Source organism: Nycticebus coucang, chromosome Y (genome assembly GCF_027406575.1).
Source record: "Nycticebus coucang isolate mNycCou1 chromosome Y, mNycCou1.pri, whole genome shotgun sequence".
In the NCBI taxonomy this organism is placed as follows: domain Eukaryota; kingdom Metazoa; phylum Chordata; class Mammalia; order Primates; family Lorisidae; genus Nycticebus; species Nycticebus coucang.
The window spans coordinates 30,229,926-30,243,415 of record NC_069805.1 but is presented as its reverse complement, the minus strand read 5'-3'; the positions used below and the strand labels follow the sequence as shown (position 1 = coordinate 30,243,415).

Sequence of the window (13,490 nt, the reverse complement as noted above, 5' to 3'; positions counted from 1 at the left end):
AGGCTCTCATTTATACATGTCCACATACGTGTGTAATCTGTAATGGTCACACTGGTACAGACTTCATTTCATTTTATATTATAACTAATAAAGATGGAAATTGGGACATAGTTCTAAATTTTCATTCATATTAATATTTTCCTTGTATTACAGCAACACACCTATTCCTGGCATCACAGGAATTTAATTGGTGTTTCAATATTCAATGATCATTCTTTCATTCCAATATTTATAGAACACTTATGAAGTGACAGTGCTGTACTAAGTGATGAAGACACAGTAGTAACAAAAAATTTGGATCCCACCCTCATAGAATTTACAATCTGGTAGAATAGCTGAACAAGTACAGGGTGGTATAGGGCATCTATCAAAGAGTGTAACCATAGAGAAAAATGTATTCCCAGATCTAAGAAAGGACTCTTTCAGGAACTGTTGCTTCAAACTAAAACCTGACTACATTTTATAAGAAAAGGAAGAAGATGCAAGAGAAACAGGAATGAGTGAGACATAACTAAGATCTATAATAAGATATGTTTACTGAGTGGCAGTTCAATGAAACAGAATTTTTTTTTTAAGGTCATCAGCTGCTTTTACATTCTAGGAATTGTTTAGATTTCATGATCTACACAGAGGGAACCCAGCAGGCTGTGGCAGGAGCTGCTTCCCAGGATCAAGGACTCACCACTGTCCACTGCCAGATGGAGCCTTCTTAAAAGTGGTCCCCCCAGTGACCTTCACAGCCTGACACCACACAGGTCAGAAGCATCCAACTCTTAAGGGAGACAAGCAGGAGGGCAGAGGCAAGCAGGGACATAGAGAGAAGGGACCAGAATCAGGACAAGAAAGTAGCTGGGTGCAACATTCCCACCGACCCTTTGGATCTGCTGCCCTGGGTTCCCCCAGCTCCATCTCCCTGGCTGGTTTCTTACAGATTTTTGCCAGTTCTCCTAAGAGGTCTCCATCTTCTCACCACCAGTCCTTACTTGTAACTATGCCCCATACACCCCAAGATGTCCTTCATCTGCACGTGCACATCTCTCAGCTCCTCCAAAACCAGAAGCCCCAGCTCTCTGATCAGGCGTCCAAACAAAGTATAAATCTGTGGAGTTTCTGAGAACTATTAGGTTGCTGTTATCTAGAGTAAATAAAATTTGATGAATAAAATTACAAAAAAGTGATTTTAAGCAAAATCACAAAAAAGATCACAAAAAGATCAATTAAAACACCTGTGCCTTTTTCTACCTGCAGTACTAACTTGACAATCATATAAAATCACCAAACAATTTTCAAATATTTTTGTAATGAAAATTAGCAAATTCTTATTATGGTTTCCATGGAAATGGTCCTTCAGACTAAAAAACTCTACTATCCTAAGAAGGCAGTGCTTAATAATAGCAAAGTTTTCCGAGTAGATATGTTATTCACAAGTAACAGTATCCCACATGCATAGTTGGTCTTTACAGAGTTGTTGCAAATTCAGTCCCTGACACAATGACAAACAATTCTTATAACTTCCTATAAAATGTGTATTTCAAGACCTTTACAAAATTTAACTCAGTTTTTTAAATATTACATAATTTAGAATTCTTTCTATAAAGTTATGATAATTTAAATTTCAACTTAAGTTAAGTATTTTTTGTTAGACCTAGGCTATAATGGAAAAATACCAGTTAACTCCTGGAAAGTTTTAGGACTGCAAACTTTCAAAAAAGTAATGAAGTCTAGTTCACCCCCATGATAAATGAGAAAGTAATAATTGATTTCTTGCTTGTAGTTCATTCCCAGTTTCTTTCTTAGCTAACTCCCTGGGAAACAGACCAAGAAGCACTGGCCCAGGCCCGCTAAAATAAAAAATGGCCAAGCATTGTGGTGGGTGGCTGTAGTCCCAGCTACTTGGGAGGCTGAAGCAAGAGAATTGCTTAAGCCCAGGAGCTGGAGTTTCCTGTGCTCTACCAAGGGTGACATAGTGATACTCCGTCTCGAAAAAAAAACAAAAAACAGAGTTACCATTTAGTATTTGGGTAACAGAATGACTTTCATCTGTATTTGTAGCATTCATTATTTCACAGCACAAACTTTTGAAACCCAGTAGAAAAATTTAACACAAAAAAATCACTGCTGCAAAACGTGAGAAGTAACATTCTTGGTGAAAACTAGTCAGAACCCACCACTGCTCAACTTCACTTGGGACACCAGAAGACAGAGAAAGCCAACTATTACTTTTCTCCTCCACTACCCTCTTATTGGTCCAAGTTTCCAATCATCAAGTAGAAAATGGACTTAAAATGGAACATGTACCCCTGGGGATACAGGCAGAGAGACACAGAGTACAACACAAATTAATTGCCCATTAATGGTACAATAATCAATGGTACAGGACTTGTTGGCCTGTATCTCATAAAATTGTCAATCAAAGGGGCTATGTCTATTAATGCTTCATGTTTAAAAGTATACATGTGTTGGTTGACCTGATTCTAAGTGGACCTCAATATGGGTTGGTCCTGAGGGCTTTCCTAGAGGTATGCTCTTCCCAGATAAGAGTTTACCTGGATGTTGATTTCTTCTGGCCATTTGACATCACCCTCCAGATGATGGAGTGATACCTATTAGTCATGTTCTTCCTGTACCTTCATTGGAAGGCTATTGTTTTCTAGAATAAAGGTAATATGAGTATATAATTTAGACAAGTGTCTCACCAACAAGAGAATGAGGAAATCAGGAAACCAATGAGCCACCTCTTTTTCTCCAATCCAGCATGTAAGAGGTTTAAGAAACAATTTGTGTTCCAGCTGTCCTGGCACTCCTACTACAGAGTCGGATTGTTTATCAGAGGGGAGAGTGGAGTATTAAGCACTGAATATGTAGCCCTAGCATTTGTTAGAAAGTCTTAGCCCACAGCTTTCCATAGGTAGAGAAGAAAAGACAGACTACCCATTGGACAGGGCATCCTACAGACATTGGGCCAAATTATTGCTGTCCAGAAAGGCACCATTTTCATGGACCAAGTAATACCTGTGGACAATGCTGTGCCCATCTCAGGTGGTCAGAGTTCTCTGAGCTTTGCACTTTCCTACCGAGAATCACATCATCAGATTCCAGTGGAAGAAGGCATCCCTTACAAAGCATGTACCCCCTTTCTACGTTCAATTCCTGGGTTTCATACTTAACTGTGTTTGGGTACCTCTTTTTAGCCTTTGCCTCATCAAGTCCTCTTGCTCAGATGACCTCCCTGTCTGCCCTGATATTTTCCAGTGACCAGCGTGAAAGAGCTGCCCATTGATCCAGCCTGACAGGAGTCTGGATCAGCCTGAGTCTTCCTGGATCTTTTTCAGGGGGTCTGTGAAGCGTTTTAAGACAGATCATTTGCCTCAAGTTCAGTGGTGGCTAATGAGAGCTTTCTTCTTTTCTTTTCTTTTCTTTTCTTTTCTTTTCTTTTCTTTTCTTTCTTTCTTTTTTTTTTTTGTTTTGAGACAGGAGTGTCACTATATCACCCTTGGTAGAGTGCTGTGGCATCAAAGCTAACAGCAACCTTGAATTCTTGTGCTGGGACTACAGGTGCCACAAAGCCGGGCTATTTTCTTTGTTATAGTTGCCATTATTGTTAGCAAGCCCAGGCCCGGTTCAAACTCGCCAGCCCCAGTGTATGTGACCTGCATCTTAACCACTGAGCTAGGGGAGCAGAGCCTATTTTTTTGAGACAAAATCTCACTATGTCACCCTCAGTAGAGTGCTCTGGCATCACAGCTCACAGCAACTTCAAACTCTTCGGCTTAAGTGATTCTCTTGCCTTAGTATCCCAAGTAGCTAAGACTATAGTAACCTGCCACAATGCCCAGCTATATATATATATATTTTTTTTTTTTTTTGACAAGCCATGCAAAAATTTATGGAATGCCTCACAAATTTGTGTGTCATTCCTGCATAGGGGCCATGCTAATCTTCTCTGTATCGTTTATTTTTATATATTTTTTGGTTGTAGTTGTCACTGTTGTTTAGAAGGCCCGACCTGGGTTGGAAACCGGCTCCTAGCACTCTGAGCGGCTGAGGTGAGTGAGCTCAGGAGTTCCAGACCAGCCTGAGAAACAGTAAGACCTTGTCTCTTAAAAAAATAGCTGGGCACTGTGGTGGGCACCTGTAGTCCTACCTACTTGTGAGGCTGAAGCAAAAGGACCACTGAGCCCAACACTTTGAGGTTGCTGTGAGCTATGACACCACAACATACTACCGAGGGTGACACAGTGACACTTCTGTCTCAAAAAAAAAGGAGGGACCACAAGAAGGGCAAGGAGCACCCAGTTTGTTCCACAACCAGAAATGGTCCCATGTGGCCAGAGTCCACACTTGTGAAAGAAAATACAAATTGTTCAAGTATAACAGTAGTTACACATACAAGTTCTGTTATCTAATCTTAGGAGCAGAAAGCCAAGAGGTGTGAAGAGTGAATTAAAGACAAAGAGGAAGGGGTGAAAATGTCAGGCAATTGAGAAAAAGAGTCTGGTGTTTTAAAGGATAAAGATGGTTCCTACTCTTCTTTACTTTGGGTTCAAAGGAGTAATGATGACCTTGAATAGTGATATCAGTTTCATAATCTTGATCTCAATACTTACAACTAATCAAGTACAGCTTAAGACAGGCAGAAGAAAATATAGATAGGTAGATTTATTTTAACTCCATAGTGGCAGACTGACGATGAATAAATGACTTGTTTTTATCAGTTTCAACATATACACAAGCAATCAGAAGAGGTTTCAAACAAAGTCTGAACAAAAAGAACACTTTGTTGTTTTAATTAGCAATTCCTTTCAGGTAGGTTAACTTGTTCACATACAAAATAAATTCACATTTCCAAATATTATGCCTTACATAGACCATTTTTCACATGGCTAAGTTCTATCTTTGTCACAAAGTTTTCTTCTTAAACCGTAACTTATTTTAGGACAAACATTGGCATATTAGGTTTTTTTTCCTACACGAAATGATTCCCTTTCCTTTTAATTTTCTTTACCATCTACATTTCTTGATATTCATGACTTTCTTTTTTTTTTTGTTATTGTTGGGGATTCATTGAGGGTGCAATAAGCCAGTTACACTGATTGCAATTGTTAGGTAAAGTCCCTCTTGCAATCATGTCTTGCCCCCATAAAGTGTGACACACACTAAGGCCCCATAACCCTCCCTCCATCCCTCTTTCTGCTTCCCCCCCCATAACCTTAATTGTCATTAATTGTCCTCATATCAAGATTGAGTACATAGGATTCATGCTTCTCCATTCTTGTGATGCTTTACTAAGAATAATGTCTTTCACTTCCATCCAGGTTAATATGAAGGATGTAAAGTCTCCATTTTTTTTAATGGCTGAATAGTATTCCATGGTATACATATACCACAGCTTGTTAATCCATTCCTGGGTTGGTGGGCATTTAGGCTCTTTCCACATTTTGGAGATTGTAAATTGAGCTGCAATAAACAGTCTAGTACAAGTGTCCTTAAGATAAAAGGATTTCTTTCCTTCTGGGTAGATGCCCAGTAATGGGATTGCAGGATCGAATGGGAGGTCTAGCTTGAGTGCTTTGAGGTTTCTCCATACTTCCTTCCAGAAAGGTTGTACTAGTTTGCAGTCCCACCAGCAGTGTAAAAGTGTTCCCTTCTCTCCACATACACGCCAGCATCTGCAGTTTTGAGATTTTGTGATGTGGGCCATTCTCACTGGGGTTAGATGATATCTCAGGGATGTTTTGATTTGCATTTCTCTAATATATAGAGATGATGAACATTTTTTCATGTGTTTGTTAGCCATTCGTCTGTCGTCTTTAGAGAAAGTTCTATTCATGTCTCTTGCCCATTGATATACGGGATTGTTGGCTTTTTTCATGTGGATTAATTTGAGTTCTCTATAGATCCTGCTTATCAAGCTTTTGTCTGATTGAAAATATGCAAATATCCTTTCCCATTGTGTGGGTTGTCTCTTTGCTTTGGTTATTGTCTCCTTAGCTGTCCAGAAGCTTTTCAGTTTAATGAAGTCCCATTTGTTTACTATTGTTGTTGTTGCAATTGCCATGGCAGTCTTCTTCATGAAGTCTTCCCCCAGGGCAATATCTTCCAGTGTTTTTCCTGTGCTTTCTTTGAGGATTTTTATTGTTTCATGCCTTAAATTTAAGTCCTTTATCCATCTTGAATCAATTTTTGTGAGTGGAGAAAGGTGTGGGTCCAGTTTCAGTTTTTACATGTAGACATCCAGTTCTCCCAAAACCATTTATTGAATAGGGAGTCTTTCCCCCAAGGTATGTTCTTGTTTGGTTTATCGAAGATTAGGTGGTTGTAAGATGTTAGTTTCATTTCTTGGTGTTCAATTCGATTCCAAGTGTCTATGTCTCTGTTTTTGTGCCAGTACCATGCTGTCTTGACCACTATGGCTTTGTAGTACAGACTAAAATCTGGTATGCTGATGCCCCCAGCTTTATTTTTGTTACTAAGAACTGCCTTAGCTATACGAGTTTTTTTCCGGTTCCATACAAAACGCAGAATCATTTTTTCCAAATCTTGAAAGTACGATGTAGGTACTTTGATAGGAATGGCATTGAATAGGTAGATTGCTTTGGGAAGTATAGACATTTTAACAATGTTGATTCTTCCAATCCATGACCATGGTATGTTCTTCCATTTGTTAATATCCTCTGCTATTTCCTTTCTGAGGAGTTCATAGTTTTCTTTGTAGAGGTCCTTCACCTCCTTCATTAGGTATATTCCTAGGTATTTCATTTTCTTTGAAACTATGGTGAAGGGAGTTGTGTCCTTAATTAGCTTCTCATCTTGACTGTTATTGGTGTAAACAAAGGCTACTGACTTGTGGACATTGATTTTATTTCCTGAAACATGACTGTATTTTTTGATGACTTCTAGGAGTCTTGTGGTTGAGTCTTTGGGGTTCTCTAAGTATAATATCATGTCGTCAGCAAAGAGGGAGAGTTTGACCTCCTCTGCTCCCATTTGGATTCCCTTGATTTCCTTTTCTTGCCTAATTGTATTGGCTAGAACTTCCAGCACTATGTTGAATAGTAAAGGTGACAGAGGACAACCTTGTCTGGTTCCAGTTCTAAGAGGAAAAGCTTTCAGTTTTACTCCATTCAGTAAAATCTTGGCTGTGGGTTTGTCATAGATAGCTTCAATCAGTTTTAGAAACGTGCCACCTATGCCTATACTCTTTAGTGTTCTAATTAGAAAAGGATGCTGGATTTTATCAAATGCTTTTTCTGCATCTATTGAGAGGATCATGTGATCTTTATTTTTGCCTCTGTTAATATGGTGGATAACGTTTATGGACTTGCATATGTCAAACCAGCCTTGCATCCCTGGGATGAAGCCTAATTGAGCATGATGAATGACTTTTTTGATGATAAGCTGTAATCTATTGGCTAGGATTTTCTTGAGAATTTTTCCGTCTATATTCATGAGTGAGATTGGTCTGAAATTCTCCTTTTTGTTCGTGTCTTTTCCTGGTTTTGGTATCAGGGTGATGTTTGCTTCATAGAATGTGTTGGGGAAGATTCCTTCTTCCTCAGTTTTTTGGAATAATTTCTGCAGTACAGGAATAAGCTCTTCCTTGAAGGTTTGATAGAATTCTGGAGTGAAGCCATCTGGACCAGGGCATTTTTTAGTTGGAAGCTTTTTTATTGTTTCTTTGATCTCAGTGCTTGAAATTGGTCTGTTCAGGAGGTCTATTTCTTCCTGGCTAAGTCTAGGGAGAGGGTGTGATTCCAAATATTGATCCATTTCCTTCACATTGTCAAATTTCTGGGCATAGAGTTTCTGGTAGTATTCAGAGATAATCTCTTGTATCTCTGTGGGATCAGTTGTTATTTCCCCTTTATCGTTTCTGATTGAGGTTACTAGAGATTTTACTTTTCTATTTCTAGTTAGTCTGGCCAATGGTTTATCTATTTTATTAATTTTTTCAAAAAACCAACTCCTTGTTTCATTAATTTTCTGAATGATTCTTTTGTTTTCAGTTTCATTGATCTCTGATTTGATTTTGGATATTTCTTTTCTTCTACTGAGTTTAGGCTTAGATTGTTCTTCTTTTTCCAATTCCATAAGATCTCTTGTGAGATTGTTGATGTGTTCTCTTTCTGTTTTTCGAATGTAGGCATCTAAAGCGATGAATTTTCCTCTCAAAACTGCTTTTGCAGTATCCCACAGGTTTTGGTAGCTTGTGTCTTCATTGTTTTTATGCTCAAGGATGTTAATGATTTCCTGTTTTATTTCTTCCTTCACCCATCTGTTATTCAACAGAAGATTGTTTAATTTCCATGTCTTTGGATGGGGTCGAGCATTTTTGTTAGAGTTGAGTTCTGCCTTTAGTGCCTTATGGTCTGAGAAGATACAAGGTAAAATTTCAATTCTTTTGATTCTGTTGATATTTGTTTTGTGTCCCAGGATATGATCAATTTTGGAGAATGTTCCATGGGGTGATGAGAAGAATGTATATTCTTTGTCTTTGGGGTGGAGTGTTCTATATGCGTCTATCAAGCATATTTGGTCTAAGGTCTCATTTAAATCTCTTATATCTTTGTTTAATTTCTGTTTAGAGGATCTGTCCAGCTCTGTAAGAGGTGTGTTAAAGTCCCCTGTTATGATGGTATTATCAGATATCATATTGCTCAGACTGATTAAGGTCTGCTTCAAGAATCTGGGAGCATTTAAATTGGGTGCATAAATATTTAGAATTGAAATGTCTTCTTGTTGTAATTTTCCCTTGACCAATATAAAGTGACCATCTTTGTCTTTTTTGACTTTAGTTGCTTTAAATCCACATGTATCTGAAAATAAGATTGCAAGTCCTCTTTTCTTCTGAATTCCATTTGCCTGAAAAATTGTCTTCCAACCCTTGACTTGGAGCTTTAATTTGTCTTTTGAAGCCAGGTGTGTTTCTTGCAGGCAGCAAATGGATGGCTTGTGTTTTTTAATCCAGTCAGCCAATCTATGTCTCTTAAGTGGGGAATTCAAGACATTAACATTTATGGAGATAATTGATAAGTGTGGTAGTATTCTATTCGTCTTATTTGGTGAGAGTCCATTGCTTAGTTTTATCTTTTGCATCAGTGTGGGAGGCTGAGGTGGGTGGACCGCTTGAACTCTTAAGTTGAAACCAGCTTGAGCAAGAGTGAGACCCTGTCTCTACTAAAAATAAAAAACTGAGCCAAGAGGATCACTTGAACCAAAGAGTTGAAGGTTGCTATGAACTATGATGATACCATAGCACTCTACCCAGGGTGACAGGTTGAGACTCAGTCTCAAAAAAAACAAAATTAGGTACACATTCGGGGACTAAACTTCATTATAAAATGATAGACATCAAATAAAGATAGAGATTTAAAAAATAAAAAAATCAGCACCTGTAGCTCGGTCGGTAGTGCACCAGCAACACAAACCAGAGCTAGCAGCTTCGACCCAGCCTGGATCTGCCAAACAACAATGTCAACTGCAACCAAAAAATAGCCAGTGTTGTGGTGGGGGCCTGTACTTTCAACTACTTGGGTGGTTGAGGAAGAGAACAGCTTCACTCCAAGCGTTTGAGGTTGCTGTGAGCTATGAATCCACAGCACTCTACCAAGGACAATATAGTGAGATTCTGTCTCAAAACATAAAAAAATAAAAAGATAAATTAAAAATTGAGATCCAACTCTATATTATTTAAATGATACTCATCTTACATGTATTGACAAAAAATGTAATAAAAAATTGCAGGACTGGAAAATATTTTGTTCAAATATTAATCAAATGACAGCAAGGGAGATTATCATAAGGAGATTGGTATATGTGTGTGTGTGTTTGTGCAGAGTGTACATGTTGAAACAGAGTCTCAAACTATTGCCTAGGCTAGAGTGCCATGGCATCACCCTAGCTCACAGCAACCTGAAACTTCTGGTTTCAAGCAATCCTCCTGAATCAGCCTTCTGATAGTTGGGACTATAGGTGCCTGCAAAGACATTCAGGTAATTTTATTTTCTATTTGTACTAGAGATGAGGTGTTGCTCTTGCTTGAGCAGGTCTCCAACTCCTGAGCTCAAGACATCCTCTCATCTCAACCTCCCAGACTGGTATCATTATAGATATGTGCCAGGGCTGAGTAATACTCAGCACATATCTTTTGAGACAAAACATTTCTTATTGCATAACATGTACTTTAAGTCAAAATGGCCACAAAAGCCATAAAGAACACAAAATAACAGGATAAGGACTTATTTCTTAGAAAGCTGTAATTTGGGCAACACCTGTGGCTCAGTCGGTAAGACGCTGGCCCCATATACCGAGGGTGGCAGGTTCAAACCCGGCCCCCACCGAACTGCAACAAAAAAATAGCCAGGTGTTGTGGTGGGTGCCTGTAGTCCCAGCTACTCGGGAGGTTGAGGCAAGAGAATCACTTAAGCCCAGGACTTGGAGGTTGCTGTGAGCTGTGTGATGCCATGGCACTCTACCGAGGGCCATAAAGTAAAACTCTGCCTCTACAAATAAAAAAAAAGAAAGCTCTAATTCATTTTTATTATTTTGCATATATATAAAATACGAACTGAAACAAACTTTCGGACAGATATACAGCCCTCACATACATGGTCAAATTAAGAGCTATTTGCACACATATTTATTGCAGCTTTATTTACATAAGGCAATAGGGAAAAAAAATCAACACCTGCCTCAAAAATAAATGGTGAAATATAATTTAAGATATAAAAGTAATAGAGTAATACTCAGCTTCTAAAAATCAGGGAATATTTTAACATCTCTAATAAAGATAAATCTTAACATTATGGTAAATGAAATAATACAGCTTCTCCCCAAAACTAGATACATTAAATGCAATTATATAAAATAATGAAAGTAAGGCTGGGTGCGATGGCTCACACCTCTAATCCTAGCACTATAGGAAGCTGAGTTGGGCGGATTACATGAGCTCAGGAGTTCAAGACTGTGTTAGGTCTAGGCTAAAGTAGAAAAATACCAGTTAACTCCTGACAAATTTCTGGACTGCAAGCCCTCAACCAAATGGAGTAAGTCTGATTCACTCCCAAGAGACACGGGATAGTCACTAACTTTTTGCTTGACTAACTCCTGGGCCTGGGAAACAAACTGACTGTCCCCAGCTTGACCTTTAAACAATGCCAGGTAGAGAAAATACTTAGACAAAGATGTATGGAGGAAAAGTACTGAAACTAAAATGTATGGGAAAATATTAAAACAAAGATGCATAATGTATGGCTAACTGCAAAATTCTGCTTCTGTACAATACTTACTTGCTACTCGTTCCCCACACCCCCAGCCCAAATGCACCTAGACAGCCTGTGTGCCAACCAGTATGCAAATCACGCCTTAAAAACTTGACTCCTTAAGCACCTGGGGCTGCTCTCAGAAACCCCATGCTGTGACACTGAGGCAGTCGCCAGCTGGCTCTTCAATAAAAGGACTGCTATAAATTTGGCTTGTTTGGCAGTGTTGTCTTTGTGGAACTCCTGAACACTACAACTGTCCTGAGCAAAAGCGAGACCCTGTCTCTTAAAATAGCCAGGTGTTGTAGCTAGTGCCTGCATTCCCTGTTACTCAGGAGGATGAGGCAAGAGAATCATTGCAGTCAGAGAGTTTGAAATTTCTGTGAGCTATAATGCCATGCCCCTCTACTGAGGGTAACAAAACGAGACTCTGTTCCCCCCCAGAAAAAAAGATTTGTCATAAATATTCACCTATAAGCTTAAATAACCATTGCCCAGCAACCAAAAGAAAATGTCCTTTTTTATTTTTTTGGAGACACAGTCTCACTTTGGTAGAGTGCCATAGAATCATAGCTCACAGCAACCTCAAACTCTTGAGCTCAATTGATTCTCTTCCCTCAGCCTCCCAAGTACCTGGGACTACAGCACTCGCCACAATGCCCAGCTATTTTTAGAGATGAGGTCTAGCTCTGGCTCAGGCTGGTCTCTAACCTGCGAGCTCTGGTAATTCACCCACCTCGGCCTCCCAGAGTGCTAGAGAAAATGTACTATTCATAAACCAAATATAAGTAACATGTAGGCAAACAAGCAGAAAGAAATGAAATTGCCAATAGACACTTGATTGATTTAACTTTTGTTCTCAATGTCTTAAAGTAAACAGAGTTGAATACGGTCATGCAAAATAATAATAAACAAAGTGTCCCAAAGTTACTCATAGCTAGCAAAGTGAATTATATTTTCTATTTTTAATATCTTTATGTTAATACATAGAAAAATATGATGGAAAATTATGTGATAAATATTTGGTATATAATGATGCATTAGCTATTATTTCCCATTTTCCTTTCCATGTATGTCTGGCAAATTTTAGGACACTCTGTACAGATAAAACTACAAATGAAATTGACTGAGGTGAGGTGACCTACTTTAAAAAATTAAAAAGAGGGGCGGCGCCTTTGGCTCAGTGGGCAGGGTGCCGGCCCCATATACCGAGGGTGGCGGGTTCAAACCCAGCCCTGGACAAACTGCAGCAAAAAAATAGCCGGGCGTTGTGGCAGGCGCCTGTAGTCCCAGCTACTCGGGAGGCTAAGGCAGGAGAATCGCCTAAGCCCAGGACTTGGAGGTTGCTGTGAGCTGTGTGATGCCACGGCACTCTACCAAGGGTGAGAAAGTGAAACTCTGTCTCTACAAAAAAATAAAAATAAATAATTAAAAAATTAAAAAGAGGTTGGGAGCAGAACCAGGTGGATGGCAGGAGCTCACTGACATTTTTCAAAGAAATATAAATGGCCAGTAGGCATTTCAAAGGATACCTACAGTACTAATTATTAGAGACATGCAAAGCAAAATCACAATAAAATATTACATCACACTCGCAATCAACATGGAAAAAAAGCGTGTCGAAGCTATAGAGAAATTAGAAACCTTTTGAAATGTTGGTGAGGGGAAACATTGCAGACGCTATTAAAATGATGAAGGAGGGCGGTGCCCCTACCTCAGTGGGAAGGGTGCCAACCACACACACCAAGGCTGCTTTGGGTCAGCTAAATCTATAATGAAAACTGCAACAACAACAAAAATAGGCGGGCGTTGTGGTGGGCGCCTGTATTCCCAGCTGCTTTGGAAGCTGAGGCAAGAGAATCGCTTGAGCCCAGAAATTTGAGGTTGCTATGAGCTGTAATGCAACAGCGCTCTAACAGGCAATAGCTTGAGACTCTGTCTCAAAAAATAAATTAATAAAAAATAAAAAATAAATGTATGAAGGTTTCTCAGAAAACTAAAATTAAAACTTATTATTTGATCCAGGGATCTCACATCTGGGCATATATCCAAAATAAACACTGCAGAACGGGGAAGACACATGTAGTCACTCACATTCATCACAGCAATATTTATAAAAGCCAAAATGTGGCTAGATGTGGTGGCTCACACTTACAATCCTAGTATTTTGGGAGGATGAGGCAGGAGGATAGCTGAACCACAGGAGTTCGAGACCAGGCTAAGGAACAG

At 39.2% G+C, this 13,490-nt stretch overlaps 1 protein-coding gene and 1 pseudogene across 5 annotated transcripts in view; both read right to left on the bottom strand.

The window, feature by feature from the left end:
• LOC128579086 (zinc finger protein 679-like) overlaps positions 1-13,490 on the bottom strand; it is a 66,094-nt gene that overhangs the window by 35,811 nt on the left and 16,793 nt on the right. The window lies entirely within an intron of this gene.
• On the bottom strand, positions 3,881-3,980 carry LOC128579224 (uncharacterized; annotated as a pseudogene).